Source organism: Nycticebus coucang, chromosome 8 (assembly GCF_027406575.1).
Source record: "Nycticebus coucang isolate mNycCou1 chromosome 8, mNycCou1.pri, whole genome shotgun sequence".
NCBI classification, from domain to species: Eukaryota; Metazoa; Chordata; class Mammalia; order Primates; family Lorisidae; genus Nycticebus; species Nycticebus coucang.
The window spans coordinates 32,152,351-32,175,377 of record NC_069787.1 but is presented as its reverse complement, the minus strand read 5'-3'; the positions used below and the strand labels follow the sequence as shown (position 1 = coordinate 32,175,377).

General features: G+C 41.2%; 1 pseudogene; it reads right to left on the bottom strand.

Annotated features, from left to right (window-relative positions):
• Nucleotides 1-21,573: 21,573 nt before the first annotated feature.
• Nucleotides 21,574-22,103, bottom strand: LOC128592583 (prostaglandin E synthase 3-like; annotated as a pseudogene).
• Between the last annotated feature and the right edge of the window lie 924 nt (nt 22,104-23,027).

Genomic DNA, 23,027 nt, shown 5'->3' with positions numbered 1-23,027 from the left:
ACAAGGATGCAGCTAGTAGGGCCTTAGGGCTGCTTCTGTGATTTAACCGCATCTTTACTTTAAGAACTTGAAGTAAATCAGGCAGAACCTAAAAAAAAACAAAACAAAAAAAAAAAAAACCCAGCTCTGGCAGTAAGACAATGTGGCCAATGCTTCAGTTTTGCTTACCATAGAATACCCGCCCACCTCTATCAGATTTTGGAAAGGAAGACTTCGGAAGTTAGAGAGTACATTAGAGTTTAGGAGGGTAGAACTTGAAGGGCAAAGAAGCAGTCATGCTCTCTTTCAAAACACCACCCAGGACTTAGGAACCAAACAGTCATCTAGGAAAGGTTCTGGGATCCAAACCGGATGGTATTTTTGTGCTGGATATTTTCCATTTGCGCCTCCAGGCTCCCTCTCCATACTCCTTTACCAAGCTCTGTGCTGATCCTTATGGGCTCCACCCCGGGTCCTTGCCCTCTGACTTTCTGGAGACTGCAGCCAATCAGGGGCACTGTCCCAGATCCACGATTGAGGTCATGGTGCCTAGTTCCCTTGTTCCCTTCTTTGCAGTCTGGTGGTATCTTTCTACTGAAGGCCACCTCTGTTAGGCAGCCCTTAAGGGCAACTAGAACTACCCTCTCCTGTTCTAGTAACATCCTGGTTCTGTCCCGTTATCACTTCAAGGTTGGGGTGACACAGTTCTTCTGTAGCCAAGCACAAGGTTCTGACTCACCAATTGCTGGTTTCCCTTAACCCTACCCACGCTTTTATAAACAACTCTATGCTTTCATTACATTCTTCTCAATTGTCCCACGGGAGGGAGTCATGTGTGTCCCACCAAGACTCTGAGCCACACTTCTCTTGATGTTCAGTAATTTTTTCCCATTATGCTTTCGTTGAAGAGCTAAGTATAACATCTGCTAGCTGCAAGGCATGTATGGCTTCAAGATGAGCCCTCTTTACGTGATCTTGTGGGATGAGGAAGGCTTCACAGTAGAAGCCAGATGTGCGCACTGAAGTCAGTCAGCAGGCATCAAAGGCACGACATGGTGCTCACCTTTGGCCTTCAGTGGTGCTCTGATGGGAGTAAGTGCAGCTTTCACACAGCTAACTATCCATAGCTGCTCTTACAGCTCACACCGCAGTCCAGTCAACTCAGCATCCACCTTGAGGGTACTTTAAGGAGTTTCAGTTTAGGAATCAATATATAGTGTGTACTTCCTGTACGTGGAGCCCCTGCTTGCCACCGTACAAACCTGCTCATTCAACCTTTCCAGCTCCCTATGCATTTTACAGATGAGGAAAGCAAGGCCCAGAAAGGCCATGCCACTTGCCCAGGATATGCCATGACACAAGAATCGGCACCCGACACCAGCCTGTGGGACTCCATCCAAGCCTGAGGCTCTGAAGGCTTAGAGAATGTGGTTAGAGAAATAACTTTGGGGGTGAAAGCCCTGCATTTAAATCCAGGCTCACCAGCTCTGGTTGAATGACTGAACACCTTACCTAACTTTTCTAAACCTTACTTTTCTTATCTATAAAGAAGATGAAACTGTATCTACATTCCAAATTAATTGCAACTATTAAAGACATAACATGGAGGGAAGAATTTTTTAAATTCTTAAAGGCTATAAAAATATAATTTATTCTTTTGATTGTATTTGTCCTAATTCCCCTGTGCCTGGAGGTAGCAGATCGGATTCCAGGTTCCATTTCCATGAGAAATCCAAGAATAGACTCAGTGAAGTTTGATTTTCTCAGTAGCAATGATAATGGAATAATGATACTATTGAAAATAATAATAGCTATACTTCTACTAATAACAGTGACCACTTACCACATGCCAGGCACTTTACTTGAATTATCTCATTTAATCCTCACACCCTCTCTGTGAGTAGACATTATCATTTTGGGGGAGAGGGTGAAAAAACCAAAGTTGAGAGAACTTAACTTGTCCCAGGCCACACTGAAGCCCCATTGGGATGTGAATGTACCTCTACCCTTGGAGTTGCACTGTGGACTACAGTAGTTACCAGTCACGTGTCACATAGCACCTGAAACGTGGCTGGACCAAGCTGAGATGTGCTGCATTTTGAAGACTTAACTTAAAAAAAGGATGAAAATGTTTCATTAATAATTGCATACTGATGGCATATTTTGGATGTTGGTTTCAGTAAAATATATTCTTTAAATGAGCTTCAATTGTTTCCTTTTACTTTTTAAAATATGGCTACTAAAAAATTTAAACTTACATACTTAGCTCTGGAGTAGGATAAGAATGCTCAGGCGCCACACATGAGCCCCACATACTCCAGTAACAAAGAAAAGCATTTGCTTTTGATAACATTTATGGGGAGTGGGGTTGAGGAAAGGACCAAATCCGTATTCGTGTGGCTTCCAGAAAGCCACAGCTTTGCAGGTTTATCTTCACTAAGAGAGGGATCTGCTTCGTGGGGCCGCAGCATGTGCTTCTCTAAATATCCTGGGAGTTGAATCCAGCTTGAAAGCAAACTTTTCAAAGGCTTTGGCAGAGCAGTTTGGAGAGAGTCTTCCAAGCCATCAGGCCAGCAGATGATGTTTACTTCTTGTGACAAAACAGTCAAGTCAAAGTTTTATTTCATAGTGGTTACTTTCGTGTTCTGAGAATAGAAAAAGCCCTTCAGATCACCAAAACACCCCTGCACAATCCCAAATCCCATTAAATAAATTTGTGGCTTTGCCTCTTTTGTAGAAAATAGGGCTTTGTGTTTCCAGTCAGGAAGGGTCCTTTAGGCTCCCCAGGTTTCTTACATCAGCAGAGAGGGGTGTGTGTCTTGATTATGGCCAGGTTCAAAGATGTACTACCAAGTCCAGCAGGGTAGGGATTTGGAGAGCTCAATGTCCTCTTGCAAAATGCTTGGCAGAGGACAAAGACTGGTAGAAACAATAAGCCACATGGGCCTCACACAAAGGGCTTTACACTTTCTAAAGTCCTGCATCCATGATTTTAATGTCCTTTCTCTCACATCTCAATGAGGGAGATGAGGAAACTGAGGTTTCCAAGTATGGTTTCGGCTCAGCACTGAGGAGTAAGGATAAGATTTGGAATCAATAGGCTTCTACTTAAATGTTTGCTCCACTTTTCCAGCTGTGTGACCTTGGGCAAGTTACCCAAACTTCTCTGAGCTTGCTTTGACTTGTTCCTAAAATGTGTCTAATAAAGAGTCAGAAGGTTGTGTGCTGTGCGATTTCATTTACACAACATTTTAGAGGAAGAAAAACTCCATTAGTGCTTGGGGAAGGTTCTCAAAAAAAGAGGTAGCACAAAGCAGTTTTGGGGTAGTGGAACTGTTTTATATCTTCACCGTTGTGGTTATAAAACCCCCAAACTGTACAGAAAAAAAAGAAAAGAAACAAAAAAGAAGTGAATTTTATGAAATGTAAATTCAGAAATATTTATATGGTAAAAAAAAAACTAATAAGCTAAAACAAAAAGGCCCAGTCAAAGGGTTGCTGTGGCATTGGGTTTATATACTAAACAGCTGATTGCAACTGAAATGTACTTCTTTATATTCCTAGCCTGATATTTCTAGCTCTGCAGCTACTGAGCAATATAAAAAAATGGAACCAAGCAAATTTAATTTCAATTCTTAAAAGTGGTAAAAAGGAAATAGGACATAATTGGTCTTGAAGTGGAATGGTAATGTGGCGACAGTTGAAAACAGGCAGGAGGTAGAAATTGTGAACAAATCTGCATGTGCCTCTGTCCTGGGAATTTGCCAATAAGAGGACTCGTGAGCCTTCTCTTCGTCCTCTCTTTGCTGGTGCATTTTATCTTCCAGAGTAGCCCCTCACCCCCTGCAATCCCTTCCTTGCCCTGTCCACTCTAAACTTTCTCACCAAGTTTCACACAGATCTAGTTGTTTCTTGGTTATTTGCTTCAGGCACACTGCCAGGTGGCTTGATCTGCCGGTTGCTACAGAGAACAAATCTCTCCTCCATTTCTCATGTGTTATTGGCCTAACAAATAAACTACTGTCTGAATTTTACACTGATGCATGCAAACGACTCGGCCCTTTCCATGCCAAGCGCTTTTTATAGGCTGGGACTTTAAAAAGACGAAGCGTAACTGACTGGCGATGGTGTGGTCCTCGGAGTGGGCTGAGTATTTTTAGCTGCTAGGTTTGCATTAATTACATTGGCTGCTGTTGGCGGTGGCTTTTGGTTTCTTCTGTCTTGCTGAGGGGAGCTGGGGTGGCTCATGAATCCAAGACATGTGGCTTTGAAACACAATTAAGTCTGTCTGGAGGGTCCCCGCTCTGGTTCTCAGGGATTTCATTTGCATTTTTAGGATGCTCCGAGTTTTGCCACTTTTGTGATGGGCTAGGAGGGGAAAAGTGGTTCCCTCCTTGTCCCTACACCTTGCGATCTCTTCCACCTCTGCTTGGGAAATTGCTTCTTATTTGCCTTGCAGCATCTCTTATAAGAAAGTGATCATCCGGGCATGAAATAGAGTTTCAAGGCTCAAGCATGCCTGTGAAATGGAGTTGAAGATTTAGACTTGTTCTGGTGACTTCTGGGAACAAAACTAGGAACTTCAAGGGAGCTGATTTGCACAGGCTTGTAACAAGAAGTGCCCTCAAATGCCCTGAAATGTAGTGACGTCCCCATCAACAGAGGTATTCAAGAGGAGGCTGGAGGGCAACTTGCTGAGGATACTTGAGAGAAGTTTTCTGCATCTCGGAGGCATTGGAGCTTTCAAAGTTTCCCAAAGCTCGGGCATCTGTAATTCCACATGACTTCTTAACTCGGATGCTGGCCCAGAGAGGGTGGGCAGTCAATGTTTTCGGGAAGTTAGTTAAAACAGCATTGAGCGGGATATCTTTCGTCTGTCCTTCCCACTATATTTTCCACCCTTCTAGATTCTTCTGTGCCTTAGGAGGCTGATATATATGGGCTACGTCAACAGGCTTCTGTGACTTCCAGCTACCAGGTGAGTTTAGCCACTAGGGAACCTTTATGTGCTTCAGGCCTAGAGGTTGTTAAACTCTCCCAAGTTATCCAGTTTGAGTAGGCCATGTCCTTCCTGGCAAGACCCTCCTTGACACAAATATTTAACACCTGCTCTGTGCAGTGGAAAAGATGATACAGTTCTTGCCCTCCAGTGCTTCCTGGGGTAGTTATGGTGATAAGATGAAGGTTTTGGGGGGAATGTGGACACATTTCTGTTGTAGTGTCTGGTCTCTCGTAACCCTAGAAGATGAGAATTGTGTCCAGATACGTGAGCTAACCAGGCCAACTTTTACAGGAATTTGATCAAACAAATGTTTTATTTTCTGGCCTTCCAACAAAAAATTGACCAAATATTCCTTCTGGATTAGCTGTTTTGGCATGGTGTTCAGAACTAGTCTCTGACGGCATTTGTGGAATGTCAAGGTTAACTTTGGGGGAACAACACGCAATGGGGACTGGTGGTTCTGGGCAAACTCGGCGTGACCTGGGAGGGTCAGGATCAGTGGCCACATGTTGGGACTGGACCCCAGGAGAAGGTAAGGATATTGCACCATGGGACCTGCACAGCTGCTGCATGACAAAGCAGACTGAGGCTAACTTCCCCCAGGAAGAGGGACACACCTGCAGAATTGTTAATAGGAATGGAAAGTCAATACCCCTTTAGGGACGAGTTCAGCAGGGAAGAAAAATGTCTTTATGTATTCATGAAGATAAATGCACATGGGGCTTTGCGCCTACACCCTGCTTTATAAAACATTATACATAGATAGCTTTGATTTTCTGCAACCCCTCTGTTTTCCTTTTGACTAGCTGTTAAGTCAGGGGTATGCCACATCGTGCATTTTGTCTCTGTGTCTAATCTGTGTTAAATTAAAAACTGTGTTAATTAATAGCTGTGAAATGAAGTTGGAATCAATACATCTTCCTTCACCTGTGAAACCACATTCCTGTTACTTGTCAAATCGTGTAATTTTGACTCTTCTTTTCCCATCCAAGTACATCTAAGTAGTTCTACCTCCTATGGAAAGTCTGGGAATCTAAAGGGTCTTTACTGACATAGGGGTCATTCTTGACACTCATTCTTTTTTTTTTTTTTTTTTTTTGTCTTCCAACAGTTTATTAGAAAGAATGTAGACATTAAAAAAAATTCCCACTGTCATGAACATATATTGAGGTTTTCAGCCCTTGGTATAAGCTGAATAAAAAAAAGAAAAAAGAAAAAGAAATAACAAATCCGATCTAGGAGCAAGATGGCAGCTGAGTAACAGCTTCCTTGCATCTGGGCACCGTGAGTGTGGGGAGATAGGACTCCAGGCATCTCTGGCTGGTGGGATATGCCTATCATCACCCCTGAGAGGATACAGGGAGTCAGCGAGAGACTTCTGGACCCCAAGAGGAGGACTAAAACAGTGGAAAACCGGCAAGTGGTCGCGTGTGTTCAATCCGTCTAAACCCGCCCGCAACTGTAAGTTCAGTAGCAGCGAGACTACAAACCAGAAAAGCCTTACCTGTGAACTGTTTTGGTGTCTTTGGACTTGGCACTCAGCTGAACTGCCTTGGGAAGAGCCTGAGCGGGAGTGCGGAGAACTTTGGCCTTTGTCTAGGGCCCCAGTCTGAGCCGCTGAGCCAGACAGAGCTAATAGTGTTTGGCTCTGGGTCACAGGCAGCCATTGTGAGCGATCTGCCCCGGCAAGCTCCGCCCTCAGGGTCTCAGAGCTAGAATTGGGTGGGAGCTGGTAACCCAGCGACCAAGTAGCCTAAGAGCGGGGTCTGAGCCACCTTGCAGCCCTAACTCTCGGGGGCAGAGGGAGACCAGTTTTGGCACACTGGGTATGTGGATAGCCACTTCAGCAGTGATTCCAGCGACAAGCACTTCCCTGGGAAAGCTTCTGCTCAGCAAGTGAACAAGTTCAAAGTGCCTTTTAAGTGGGCTGAAGAGAGATTTAGGGTGTCTACCTGCTGCGGTTTGAGAAACTAGCAGCCTCCAGTCATATCAGAACTGTGATTAACATCTCATACCCCAGAAGACCACGTGTTGCCCAGACAATAGTCAATAACATATATATACTGCTTTGTTTTTGCTTGTGTTTTTTTTTTTGGGGTTTGGTTGGTTTTTTTTGCTTATTTTGATGTTGTTGATTGTTGTTTTGTTTCTTAAGTTTTCCATACAGATCCTTCTTCTTTCTCAATTTTTCTAGTTTAATTATAATTTCCCATTGCTGCCTATTTCAATAATTAGAACTTCATTTTTGTTAGTGTTTCTACCGCTATGATTTGGTTTTCCACCCAATTTTATCCCAAAGTTTTAGCAAAAAGTTTTTTAGCAAAAAGTTTTCTGTTTGCTTGTTTTGGTTTGTTTAATAGCAGTTTTGTCTTTCCTCTCTACTTGGTGGAGGTGGGGTACTGTGTCTGATCAGGTTAGCAAAGAGCTGCTGACCTCAAGGGAACCACCCAACTGGGCACCCTCAGAAGGTGTTTTTTTTTTTTTAAGGTTGTATCAAAGTACCCTACTGTACACCTACATTGCTCCGTCTCCCTCTTTCTGTGCCTCTCTTCTTTTTGTCAATATTCTTTTTACCCACCCCCTCTCCTTTCTCTATTTTTCTTTTTTTTCTTATCACATGGTCCTCCTTTCTTTCATCCCTTTTTTGCTCTTCAACCTTCTCACCCTTCTGGTCCTGTAACCCTTAGTCCACAGGCATGAGAATTTAAAGAGCAAGAGGAAGTGAAAGGAAAATTAGGGTAAGAAAACAGATAAAAGAAATCACTCATGAGGAAGAATCAGCAGAAAACTCTAGGCAACATGAAGAACCAGTCCAGAACAACCCCGCCAAGGGACTATGAGGTAGCTACTGCAGAGGATTCCACCTATAAAGAAATGTTAGGAATGACAGAAAGGGAATTTAGAATACACATGTTGAAAACAATGAAACAAATGATGGAAACAATGAAGAAAACTGCTACTCAGGTTGAAAATAACCAAAAGGAAATCCAAAAACAGAATCAAATAAGTGATGAATGATATGAAGAATATAAAAAGGATATAACAGAGCTGAAGGAAATGAAACAGTCAATTAGGGAACTTAAAGATGCAATGTAAAGTATCAGCAACAGGTTAGACCATGCAGAAAAAAGAATTTCAGAGGTAGAAGACAAAGTTTTTGAGATAACTCAGATAGTAAAAGAAGCAGAAAAGAAGAGAGAGAAAGCAGAACGTTCATGTCAAAATTATGGGACTTTATGAAGCGTTCCAACATACGAGTTATAGGAATTCCTGAAGGGGAAGAAGAATGCCCCAGAGGAATGGAAGCCATACTAGAAAATATTATAAAAGAAAATTTCCCAAATATCACCAAAGATTCTGACACACTGCTTTCAGAGGGCTATCGGACCCCAGGTCGCCTCAACTCTAACCAAGCTTCTCCAAGACACATTGTGATGAGCCTGTCCAAAATCAAGACAAAAGAAAAGATTCTGCAAGCTGCCAGGAGTAAGCACCAGTTGATCTACAGGGGCAAATCCATCAGAGTGACCGCAGACTTCTCTAATGAAAGTTTCCAAGCAAGAAGACAATGGTCATCTACCTTTAATCTACTTCAACAGAACAATTTCCAGCCCAGAATTCTATACCCTGCTAAGCTAAGCTTCAAAATTGATGGAGAAATCAAATCATTTACGGATATACAAACATTGAGAAAATTTGCCACAACAAGACCAGCTCTACAGGAAATACTTCAACCTGTTCTGCACACTGACCACCACAATGGATCAGCAGAAAAGTAAGAACTCAGAAATTAAAGGACAGAACCTAACCTCCACACTGATGCAAAAGATAAAACTAAGCGATGGACTCTCACAAAATAAGATGAATAGAATACTACCACACTTATCAATTATCTCAAAAAATGTTAATGGCTTGAATTCCCCACTGAAGAGACATAGATTGGTTGACTGCATTAAAAAACACAAGCCATCCATTTGCTGTCTGCAAGAAACACACCTGGCTTCAAAAGACAAATTAAAGCTCCGAGTCAAGAGTTGGAAGACAATTTTTCAGGCAAATGGAATTCAGAAGAAAAGAGGAGTTGCAATCTTATTTTCAGATACATGTGGATTTAAAGCAACTAAAGTCAAAAAAGACAAAGATGGTCACTTTATATTGGTCAAGAAAAATACAACAAGAAGACATTTCAATTCAAAATATTTATGCACCCAATTTAAATGCTCCCAGATTCTTGAAACAGACCTCACTCAGTCTGAGCAATATGATATCTGATAATATCATAATAACAGAGGACTTTAACACTCCTCTGACAGAGCTGGACAGATCCTCTAAACAGAAATTAAACAAGGATATAAGAGATTTAAATGAGACCCTAGAACAATTGTGCTTGATAGACGCATATAGAACACTCCATCCCAAAGATAAAGAATATACATTCTTCTCATCACCCCATGGAACATTCTCCAAAATTGATCATATCCTGGGACACAAAACAAATATCAACAGAATCAAAAGAATTGAAAATTTACCTTGTATCTTCTCAGACCACAAGGCACTAAAGGTGGAACTCAACTCTAACAAAAATGCTCAACCCCACCCAAAGGCATGGAAATTAAACAATCTTCTGTTGAATAACAGATGGGTGCAGGAAGAAATAAAACAGGAAATCATTAACTTCCTTGAGCATAACAACAATGAAGACACAAGCTACTGAAACCTGTGGGATACTTAAGCAGTTTTGAGAGGCAAATTCATCACTTTAGATGCCTATATTCGAAAAATGGAAAGAGAGCACATCAACAATCTCACAAGAGATCTTATGGAATTGGAAAAAGAAGAACAATCTAAGCCTAAACTCAGTAGAAGAAAAGAAATATCCAAAATCAAATCAGAGATCAATGAAATTGAAAAGAAAAGAATCATTCAGAAAATTAACGAAACAAGGAGTTGGTTTTTTGAAAAAATAAATAAAATAGATAAACCATTGGCCAGACTAACGAGGAATAGAAAAGTAAAATCTCTAGTAACCTCAATCAGAAATGATAAAGGGGAAATAACAACTGATCCCACAGAGATAAAAGAGATCATCTCTGAATACTACCAGAAACTCTATGCCCAGAAATTTGACAATGTGAAGGAAATGGATCAATATTTGGAATCACACCCTCTCCCTAGACTCAGCCAGGAAGAAATAGAGCTCCTGAACAGACCAATTTCAAGCACTGAGATCAAAGAAACAATAAAAAATTTTCCAACCAAAAAAAGCCCTGGTCCAGATGGCTTCACTCCAGAATTCTATCAAACCTTCAAGGAAGAGCTTATTCCTGTACTGCAGAAATTATTCCAAAAAATCGAGGAAGAAGGAATCTTCCCCAACACATTCTATGAAGCAAACATCACCCTGATACCAAAACCAGGAAAAGACCCAACCAAAAAGGAGAATTTCAGACCAATCTCACTCATGAATATAGATGCAAAAATTCTCAACAAAACCCTAGCCAATAGATTACAGCTTATCATCGAAAAAGTCATTCATCATGATCAAGTTGGCTTCATCCCAGGGATGCAAGGCTGGTTTAATATATGCAAGTCTATAAACGTTATCCACCATATTAACAGAGGCAAAAATAAAGATCACATGATCCTCTCAATAGATGCAGAAAAAGCATTTGATAAAATCCAGCATCCTTTTCTAATTAGAACACTGAAGAGTATAGGCATAGGTGGCATATTTCTAAAACTGATTGAAGCTATCTATGACAAACCCACAGCCAATATTTTACTGAATGGAGTAAAACTGAAAGCTTTTCCTCTTAGAACTGGAACCAGACAAGGTGGTCCTCTGTCACCTTTACTATTCAACGTAGTGCTGGAAGTTCGAGCCAATACAATTAGGCGAGACAAGGAAATAAAGGGAATCCAAATGGGAGCAGAGGAGGTCAAACTCTCCCTCTTTGCTGACGACATGATCTTATACTTAGAGAACCCCAGAGACTCAACCACAAGACTCCTAGAAGTCATCAGAAAATACAGTAATGGGAGGAGGGGAGACAAGATGGCGGACTGAAGCCAGCTTTCAACAAAGGCTCCCGTCCAGAAGGAGAGTTAAGGGACAGGAATTTAGTAAGTATCCTGGTGGACTTGAGCCTCACCAAGAGAGAAGGCTGAAGAACGCACATCAACACCGCTGAGGCAAGTTGTGATCACAAGGACGCAAACAAAAGGTACAAAATCCACCACCAAGCGGACGGGAGTCCCCCTCCCCCATGAGACCGGCTCAAGAGCCCCACAATTGAACAAGCGGGCAGAAATTAAAGGCCCTTCCACTACACTCCACGGGAGAGACCTTCTAAAAACTGGACCTACCTCCCCTACTGGGGTGCCGTGGCGTTCTCCTGCCGGAGATAGGGCTGAATAAAACTTTGGGAATCCTTTGCTAGCAACCCTGAATCCCCGGCGCTCCCCTCCCGCCCACTGAGGTCTGGAGGCCTGTCCCCCAGGACTTTGGATCCTTGGGTGATTTCTCAAGGGGAGTGGACAGTCCCCGAGTTGCGACTGGTCAGCATTGACTCTGAGGCGCGCAAGTGAGGAGAGGGCACCGGGCTGAGGGAGAGTCACGCCTCGCGGCACTTCCCTGCGCTGCAGTGCAGCAACCCTCCCCGGGCATACGGGGCCCAAGACTGAATAAGACTCTGGCCTCCCCGCTGAGAGCTAAGAACCCCTACTCTCACTCGGGGTCTGAGGGCCTATCCCCCAGGAGTTCGGCTCCTTGGGTGATTTCTCGAGGGGAGTGCACAGTGCCTGAGCTGCGTCAGGTCAGCGCCGACTCTGGGACACGTGAGCGAGGAGAGGGCACTCTGCTGAGGGGAAATCAAGCCTTGGCGGCACTTCCCTGCGGTGCAGTGCAGGAGCCCTCCCCGGACCGTAGTATTGTGTAAAATTGAATGAAACTCTAGCTTCCCCCCCCACTCCCAATCGGGGTCTGGGGGCCCATCCCCCGAGAGTTCTGATTCTTGGGGGATCTCTTAAAGGGTGTGGACCCAGCACAAACTGCGGCCGCTCAGTGCTGACTCTGGGGCGCGGGACAGAGGAGAAAAGGGTCTCCTGAGTGTCCACACCAGAGCAGCAGTTCCCTGGAGGTAGATCAACAGCTGTTTTTTCTTTAACGGCAGAACGCTCACTTCTGGATATTCTGAGGCCACACCCCCTGTCTCCCTGGGCAACCAGAGGAGGCCACCGGTGACACGGCTCACAAACCCGGGAAGCTTCCAGGGCGGGGCCGACCCAGAGAGGTGCTCAGACGCAATTCTCCAGCAGCAAAGACGTTTGAACTCAAAACAGCCCCTCTTCTGTAGGCGACGACAGGAACAGAGACAGAACCTCACAAAGTTGTCTGTTCTGTTCTATTCTGTTAGCAGCATCCATCAGGGACGGGGCTAAGCCTGAGTGAACACCTCCTTCCCATCACCTGCATCGAACACTCAAAGATGTCAGGCCCCATCTCCTCCTGCTAGATAGCGGCAGTCTGCGGGGGCCTGGCAGACTTCCTTGCTATTCAGGCAGGTGCAAACCCCTGGAGTGTCTGTTCACTGCAGGCAACTGGGTTAGCCATCTGCAGAGATACCAGTGACTGGGTCCGACGGAGGGGCAAAGTGGGGAAGGAGACGTCAACCTTCCCAGACTGCTCTGTTTGCTGGGTGGCTCCTCCTGACTCCACGCTGCACTGGGGTGAGCTGTGTCAGAGGAGTCACCAGTTCCCAGAGACCTCTTGAACCCTTCCACCCGAGACAAGTGCCGATTGAGACAGTTGATTCAGACCTTTTGAACTGGGCTAATAGACTGAGGACTTTTCAGGCGGTGCCCTAGGTGTGCGATTGTAGGAAGGTTTGATTCTCCTTTTCCAACTGGGGCCAGAGGTGGGCAGGCGGGGTGACTTAATTGCTGATTTTTCCACACAGCTGAGACTTCAAGCCAGAGTAGAAGTTGCAATAGGATCGAACAGAAACCAGCTGAAAACAAGACAGAACCACTTTGCTCCACCACATCAGACAGGGCCCCAGTTTCTCAGGCCACAACACTGTACGGGCCCTCGATAAAACCCCAGGGGAAAAACCAAAGGGAGTAAAACATGGGGCGGAATCAGCGGAAAAACTCTGGTAACATGAATAACCAGAATAGATCAACCCCCCCAAGAAAAGATACGGCAGATGTGATTGAAGATCCCATTCATAAACAACTGGCTGAGATGTCAGAAGTCGAATTCAGAATTTGGTTTGCAGACAAGATTAATAAAATGGAATTAGGAATTCGAGGAGAAATTCAAAAATTGTCTCAAGAATTTAACGAATTTAAAGACAAAACCACCAAAGACTCAGACACACTGAAACAAGAACTTACAGCCCTCAAAGATATGAAAAATACAGTAGAATCCCTCAGTAACAGAATGGAGCAAGCAGAAGAAAGGATTTCTGACATTGAAGATAAAGTCTTCGAACGCTCCCAATCTCTCAAAGAGGAAGAGAAATGGAGAGCAAAAACGGATCACTCACTCAGAGAACTCGCAGATAATTCGAAAAAAAAACAACATAAGGGTTATAGGAATTTCGGAGAATGATGAAGTGGCTGCCAAGGGCACAGAGGCCCTTCTACATGAAATTATGAAAGAAAATTTTCCAGACATGCCTAGAGAATGTGAAATTCAGATAGCAGACAGCTTCAGAACCCCAGCACGATTCAACCCCAATAAGCCATCTCCCAGACATATCATAATTAGCTTCACTAAAGTTAACATGAAAGAGAAGATTCTCAAAGCAGCCCGGCGAAAGAAAACTATAACGTACAAAGGTAAGAATATTAGAATAACTGCAGATCTCTCTGCTGAAACTTTTCAAGCAAGAAGAGGCTGGTCATCAACTTTTAATCTCCTAAAGCAAAAAAACTTTCAACCCAGGATCTTGTATCCAGCTAAACTGAGTTTCATCTATGATGGAGAAATTAAATACTTCAATGACATTCATATGTTGAAAAAATTTGCCATAAGTAAACCAGCTCTTCAGGATGTTCTCAGACCTATCCTCCACAATGACCAACCCAATCCTATACCACAAAAGTAAACTCACTCAGAAACTTCGGATCAAACTCCAACTTCCACAGTGGCGAAAGGATTAAAAATGTCCACTGGACCTTTGAAAAACTCGATACCCAAAATTCCACCAGACTTATCAATACTCTCCATCAATGTGAATGGCTTCAACTGTCCTCTAAAGAGGCATAGGTTAGCTGACTGGATACAAAAACTCAAGCCAGATATTTGTTGCATACAAGAGTCACATCTCAACTTAAAAGACAAATACAGACTCAGGGTGAAAGGATGGTCATCCATATTTCAGGCAAATGGTAATCAGAAAAAAGCAGGTGTTGCAATTTTATTTGCAGATACAATAGGCTTTAAACCAACAAAAGTAAGGAAGGACAAGAATGGTCACTTCATATTTGTTAAGGGTAATACTCAATATGACGAGATCTCAATTATTAATATCTATGCACCCAACCAGAATGCACCTCAATTTATAAGAGAAACTCTAACAGACATGAGTAACTTGATTTCCTCCAGCTCCATAATCGTTGGAGATTTCAACACTCCCTTGGTAGTGTTGGATCGATCCTCCAGAAAGAAGCTGAGCAAAGAAATCTTAGATTTAAACCTAACCATCCAATATTTAGATTTAGCAGACATCTACAGAACATTTCATCCCAACAAAACTGAATACACATACTTCTCATCAGCCCACGGAACTTACTCCAAAATTGATCACATTTTAGGTCACAAGTCTAACCTCAGTAAATTTAAAGGAATAGAAATTATTCCATGCATCTTCTCGGACCATCATGGAATAAAACTTGAATTGAGTAACAACAGGAATCTGCATACCCATACAAAAACATGGAAGTTAAATAACCTTATGCTGAATGATAGCTGGGTCAGAGATGAGATTAAGAAAGAAATCACCAATTTTTTGGAACAAAACGACAATGAAGACACAAACTATCAGAACCTCTGGGACACTGCAAAGGCAGTTCTAAGAGGGAAATTTATAGCACTGCAAGCCTTCCTCAAGAGAACGGAAAGAGAGGAAGTTAACAACTTAATGGGACATCTAAAGCAACTGGAAAAGGAAGAACATTCCAACCCCAAACCCAGTAGAAGAAAAGAAATAACCAAAATTAGAGCAGAATTAAATGAAATTGAAAACAAAAGAATAATACAACAGATCAATAAATCAAAAAGCTGGTTTTTTGAAAAGGTCAATAAAATAGATAAACCTCTGGCCAACCTAATCAGGAAAAAAAGAGTAAAATCTCTAATATCATCAATCAGAAACAACAAAGACGAAATAACCACAGACTCATCAGAAATCCAAAAAATCCTTAATGAATATTACAAGAAACTTTATTCTCAGAAATATGAAAATCTGAAGGAAATTGACCGATACTTGGAAGCACGCTACCTTCCAAGACTTAACCAGAATCAAGTGGAAATGTTGAACAGACCCATATCAAGTTCAGAAATAGCATCAACTATACAAAACCTCCCTAAAAAGAAAAGCCCGGGACCAGATGGTATCACGTCAGAATTCTACCAAACCTTTAAAGAGGAATTAGTACCTATATTACTCAACCTGTTCCAAAATGTAGAAAAAGAAGGAAGACTACCCAACACGTTCTTTGAAGCAAACATCACCCTGATCCCCAAACCAGGAAAAGACCCAACAAGAAAAGAAAATTATAGACCAATATCACTAATGAATATAGATGCAAAAATATTCAACAAGATCCTAACAAACAGAATCCAGCAACACATCAAACAAATTATACATTATGACCAAGTTGGTTTTATCCCAGGGTCTCAAGGCTGGTTCAATATACGTAAATCTATAAATGTAATTCAGCACATAAACAAATTAAAAAACAAAGACCATATGATTCTCTCAATTGATGCAGAAAAAGCTTTTGATAATATCCAGCATCCCTTCATGATCAGAACACTCAAGAAAATTGGTCTAGAAGGGACTTTTCTTAAACTGATAGAGGCTATCTACAGCAAACCCACAGCCAATATCATATTGAATGGAGTTAAATTGGAATCATTTCCACTCAGATCAGGAACCAGACAAGGCTGCCCATTGTCTCCATTGCTTTTCAACATTGTAATGGAAGTTTTAGCCACCGCAATTAGGGAAGAAAAGGCGATCAAGGGTATCCATATAGGGTCAGAAGAGATCAAACTCTCGCTCTTCGCAGATGATAAGATTGTGTATCTGGAAAACACTCGGGACTCTACTACAAAACTCCTAGAAGTGATGAAGGAATTCAGCAGCGTCTCAGGTTACAAAATCAACATTCATAAATCGGTAGCCTTTATATACACCAACAACAGTCAAATTGAAAAAGCAGTTAAGGACTCTATCCCATTCACAGTAGTGCCAAAGAAGATGAAATATTTGGGAATTTACCTAACAAAAGACGTGAAAGATCTCTATAAAGAGAACTATGAAACTCTAAGAAAAGAAATAGCTGAAAATGTTAACAAATGGAAAAACATACCATGCTCATGGCTAGGAAGAATCAACATTATCAAAATGTCCATACTACCCAAAGCAATATATAATTTCAACGCACTCCCTATTAAAGCTCCACTGTCATATTTTAAAGATCTGAAAAAACATTACTTCGTTTTATATGGAATCAGAAAAAACCTCGAATAGCCAAGACATTACTCAGAAATAAAAACAAAACAGGAGGAATCACACTACCAGACCTCAGACTTTACTACAAATCGATAGTGATCAAAACAGCATGGTATTGGCACAAAAACAGAGAAGTAGATATCTGGAACAGAATAGAGAACCAAGAGATGAATCCAGCTACTTACCGCTATTTGATTTTTGACAAGCCAATTAAAAACATTCAGTGGGGAAAAGATTCCCTATTTAACAAATGGTGCTGGGTGAACTGGCTGGCAACCTGCAGAAGACTGAAATTGGACCCACACCTTTCACCATTAACTAAGATAGACTCTCATTGGATTAAAGATTTAAACTTAAGACATGAAACTATAAAAATACTAGAGGAGAATGCAGGGAAAACCCTTGAAGAAATTGGTCTGGGTGAGTATTTCATGAGGAGAACCCCCCGGGCAATTGAAGCAGCTTCAAAAATACACTACTGGGACTTGATCAAACTAAAAAGCTTCTGCACAGCTAAGAACACAGTAAGCAGAGCAAGCAGACAGCCCTCAGAATGGGAGAAGATATTTGCAGGGTATATCTCTGACAAAGGTTTAGTAACCAGAATCCACAGAGAACTCAAACGCATCAGCAAGAAAAAAACAAGGGATCCCATTTCAGGCTGGGCAAGGGATTTGAAGAGAAACTTCTCTGAAGAAGACAGGCACACGGCCTTCAGACATATGAAAAAATGCTCATCATCTTTAATCATCAGAGAAATGAAAATCAAAACTACTTTGAGATATCATCTAACTCCAGTGAGACTAGCCTATATCACAAAATCTCAAGACCAGAGATGTTGGCGTGGATGCGGAGAAAAGGGAACACTTCTGCACTGCTGGTGGGAATGCAAATTAATACATTCCTTTTGGAAAGATATATGGAGAACACTCAGAGATCTAAAAATAGATCTGCCATTCAATCCTGTAATTCCTCTGCTGGGCGTATACCCAGAAGACCAAAAATCACAACATAACAAAGATATTTGTACCAGAATGTTTATTGCAGCCCAATTCATAATAGCTAAGTCATGGAAAAAGCCCAAGTGCCCATCGATCCACGAATGGATTAATAAATTGTGGTATATGTATACCATGGAATACTATGCAGCCTTAAAGAAAGATGGAGACTTTACCTCTTTCATGTTTACATGGATGGAGCTGGAACATATCCTTCTTAGTAAAGTATCCCAAGAATGGAAGAAAAAATACCTAATGTACACAGCCCTACTATGAAACTAGTTTGGGACTCTCACATGAAAGCTATAACCCAGCTACAACTTAACAATAGGGGGAAGTGGGAAAGGGGGGGTGGGTAGAGGGAGGGGAATCAGTGGGATCACACCTGTGGTGCATATTACAGGGGTATTTGCGAAACTTGGTAAATGTAGAATGTAAATGTTTTGGCACAGTAACTGAGATAACGCCGGAAAGGCTATGTTAACCACTGTGATAAAAATGTGTCAAATGGTTTATGAAGTGAGTGTATGATGCCCCATAATCATATCATTGTATACAGTTACGATTTAATAAAAAAAATTAAAAAAAAAATACAGTAATGTTTCAGGATATAAAATCAATGTTCACAAGTCAGTAGCCTTTGTGTACACCAATAACAGTCAAGATGAGAAGCTAATTAAGGACACAACTCCCTTCACCATAGTTTCAAAGAAAATGAAATACCTAGGAATGTACCTAACGAAGGAGGTGAAGGACCTCTATAAAGAAAACTATGAAATCCTCAGAAAGGAAATAGCAGAGGATATTAACAAATGGAAGAACATACCATGCTCATGGACGGGAAGAATCAACATTGTTAAAATGTCTATACTTCCCAAAGCAATCTACCTATTCAATGCCATTCCTGTCAAAATATCAACATAGTACTTTCAAGATTTGGAAAAAATGATTCTGCGTTTTGTATGGAACCGGAAAAAAACCCGTATAGCTAAGGCAGTTCTCTGTAACAAAAATAAAGCTGGGGGCATCAGCATACCAGATTTTAGTCTGTACTACAAAGCCATAGTGCTCAAGACAGCATTCTACTGGCACAAAAACAGAGACATAGACACTTGGAATCGAATTGAAAACCAAGAAATGAAACTAACATTTTACAACCACCTAATCTTTGATAAACCAAACAAGAACATACCTTTGGGGAAAGACTCCTTATTCAATAAATGGTGTTGGGAGAACTGGATGTCTACACGTAAAAGACTGAAACTGGACCCACACCTTTCCCCACTCACAAAAATTGATTCAAGATGGATAAAGGACTTAAATTTAAGGCATGAAACAATAAAAATCCTCCAAGAAAGCATAGGAAAAACAATGGAAGATATTGGCCTGGGGAAAGACTTCATAAAGAAGACTGCCATGGCAATTGCAACAACAACAAAAATAAACAAATGGGACTTCATTAAACTGAAAAGCTTCTGTACAGCTAAGGAGACAATAACCAAAGCAAAGAGACAACCTACACAATGGGAGAGGATATTTGCATATTTTCAATCAGACAAAAGCTTGAGAACTAGGATCTATGGAGAACTCAAATTAATCCACATGAAAAAAGCCAACAATCATATATATCAATGGGCAAGAGACATGAATAGAACTTTCTCTAAAGATGACAGACGAATGGCTAACAAAATGAAAAAATGAAATGAAATGAAAAAATGTTCATCATCTCTATATATTAGAGAAATGCAAATCAAAACAACCCGGAGATATCATCTAACCCCAGTGAGAATGGCCCACATCACAAAATCTCAAAACTGCAGATGCTGGCGTGGATGTGGAGAGAAGGGAACACTTTTACACTGCCGGTGGGACTGCAAACTAGTACAACCTTTCTGGAAGGAAGTATGGAGAAACCTCAAAGCACTCAAGCTAGACCTCCCATTTGATCCTGCAATCCCATTACTGGGCATCTACCCAGAAGGAAAGAAATCCTTTTATCATAAGGACACTTGTACTAGACTGTTTATTGCAGCTCAATTTACAATCGCCAAAATGTGGAAACAGCCTAAATGCCCACCAACCCAGGAATGGATTAACAAGCTGTGGTATATGTATACCATGGAATACTATTCAGCTATTAAAAAAAATGGAGACTTTACATCCTTCGTATTAACCTGGATGGACGTGGAAGACATTATTCTTAGTAAAGCATCACAAGAATGGAGAAGCATGAATCCTATGTACTCAATTTTGATATGAGGACAATTAATGACAATTATGGTTATGGGGGGGGAAGCAGAAAGAGGGAAGGAGGGAGGGGGGTGGGGCCTTGGTGTGTGTCACACTTTATGGGGTCAAGACATGATTGCAAGAGGGACTTTACCTAACATTGCAATCAGTGTAACCTGGCTTATTGTACCCTCAATGAATCCCCAGCAATAAAAAAAAAAAAAAAAAAATATATATATATATATCACAAAAAAAAAAATTGTGATCTATAGTTCTGCAGGGTTTGGTGATTAACAGTTCCAGCACTCCCTGAATTTCCTCACGCAGACCTCTTGTAGGCAATACCCCTCTACTCAAAACTCCAAGCAACCACTGATTAATACATTCTCTTTCCTCATAACTTTATGTTTTCCAAAACTTCATACAAATGGAATCATACAGTTTGTATGTAGACTTTGTTTTTTTTCCACTTGAATGCATTTGTGATTCATTCCTATTGCTTAATGATTCAATTTAATTGTATGGATGTACCATGGTTTGTTTATCCATTCAACAATTGAAAAACATCTAGATGGTTTCCAGGTTTTGGTCATTCTGAATAAAGTTGCCATAAGCATTCAAAAAAAAAAAAAAAGAAATAACAAATCCAATAGTGTATTAACATTTTTTCATACTGACAGTGCAAATACAAATCTGGTCTAAATGTACAGATTCTCAAGCAACAATGTACAGCTTTCTTTGTCCTCCATGCTAAGAGATGTAAAAGCTTAAGGGCCAAAGAATACCAAATGTATAGGCTTCAAAACCATCTAGGTTAGGGCATTCACTAGTTTTGCTAAGATACATCTGAAACACTGACAAGTGATCACTTAATATATAATAAGGTGAAGTAAATTTTTTGAAAAATAAATTTTAGTGGAACAATCATGAAGGATAAACCAGAGGAAAAGCAGGTTACCAGTTTAAGGTGTCAGCCAATTTGTTTTGGCCACTTTTGAGTCCATGTTCTAAAAATTTAAATTCAGTTACCTTTCCTTAAGCTGAAAACTTCCTATCATGTCCGTATCTATGTTATGAAGAAAAGGAGACTTAGGTGAAACGTTTCTATTTCTCACAACTGCTGTATCAATTGCTTAGCACCTCAACAACTTCATGGAAGTCTGGGAAGTGTTCATGCATAAGGTTATTGCCTTAGCTGATTAAAATTGCCCCATACAATAGTACATATTAACCCTTAAAGAAGCCTTTAAAAAACAAACAGGTTAGCTCCGGCACCCGTAGCTCAGTGAGCAGGGTGCCAGCCACATACACCAAAGCTGGCGGGTTCGAGTTCAGCTCGGGCCTGCTAGAACAACGACACAGCAGAAAAATAGCCTGGCATTGTGGCGGGCACCTGTAGTCCCAGTTACTCTGGAGGCTGAGTCAAGAGAATCGCTTAAGCCCAAGAGTTTGAGGTTGTTGTGACCTGTGATGCCACGGCACTCAACCAATGGTGACATAGTGAGACCCTGTCTCAAAAAAAATATAAAAATCAAAACAGGTTGAAAAATGAGTTAAAGGAGGCAAATACAGCACCTGCCTTTCTTGCCATAAGACAAGAAATTGTCTTATGAAATCTTGCAGAGAAGTTATTTATCTTTCTTAAAATCTGGGTGACAACAATATTTCTTACTTCTGATCTGGCATTTTTTCATCACTGTCTTGTGAATCCTCAGAGAAATGATCAAAATTAGACATGTCTTCATCTGAATCATCTTCCTAGTCCTTCCAGTTATTGAAGTCTACACTTAGTCAGTTAAGCTTTGCCTTTTCTTTTGTTAACCTTGGCCATGACTAGCCAGATTCTCCTTTTCATAAACAACATAAAATTGACCTGTCCATTCTTTTATGCTTGGAATCATTGGAATCAATACAGTGAAAAAGATTAATTTCATTTAAACATTAAAATTATCACTTCCTCCAAGACAACTGAATGTAAGTTTGGATTTTTCAAAATTTACATTGACATCTTTACTGTCTTCAACACAAAATTCAACGAAGACATAGTCCCTTTTATTGTACCACTTTGCAGAAGCAGGCTGCATTGTGAACAAGGCAGGGGGACGGGCAAGCAGATGGGCAGGCTTTTCTGCTGGTTGCTGCTAAGGAGTCCACCGCACAGCACAGCTCTCAACAGCAAGAGTTCCACAAACGTGTGGTAGACTTATACCACTGAAGAAAATTTTTCAGTTAAACAAAGCACACACCATTGCTGGCCCAATAGTCTTTTGTTGGGTTTTAGAAATGGGGAAATGAAGCCTTTGTCTCCATTGGTTACACTCATCATATCTCATTCTACACAATCTAGAAGAGTGCTTATCTCTTTTTCCTTAGTTATGTTCTATCCCCCGACCCTGCAACCAAAGTCTGTTTTCATCATGGCACTTATAACCATTTGAAAGCATTTATTATTTATCTTGTCTCTCTCTCTGAAAACTAAGCCCCATGAAAGTAGGGACAATGGTAGGTATCTCTGCATCTAGAATGTGCTGGGTACATGGTAGGTACTCAATAAACCTTGTTGAATGAATGAGTGAAAGTTGGGTCACTTGATGGTATTACATAGGGCTAAGGACTCTGAATAACATATACAATTCTTTACTACACAGCTCTTTTACTGTATGAGCACTCACCCATTTTTACCCCAAGACAGTATTTAGATCAGACAGATTTCTAACTTGCAGCTATTTATCATAGCTATTTATCAGCTATTTTTCCTGCAAGAAAACCATAATCCTGGCTTTGAGGTGAATTGGGACAAATACATCCTATCCCTTATGGGAAATTTTCTTAGGGCCTCCTCTGAGCTATCCCAGATCATCAGAAATACTGGCTAAAGCAGAATCTCAGAAGGTAAGGGGTATCACCACCTTATTCCTAAGATGCCCCTTGATCTTTAAGTCAGAGATGACTATTTATTCAGCTATTTTTCAGGGCACAAGGTGGCCTACATTTCCCATCCTTACATGCAAGCAAGTGTGTCTATTTGATGTTCCTACTCAAAGTTGTGTGGGCAGAAGTGATGTCTGTGGT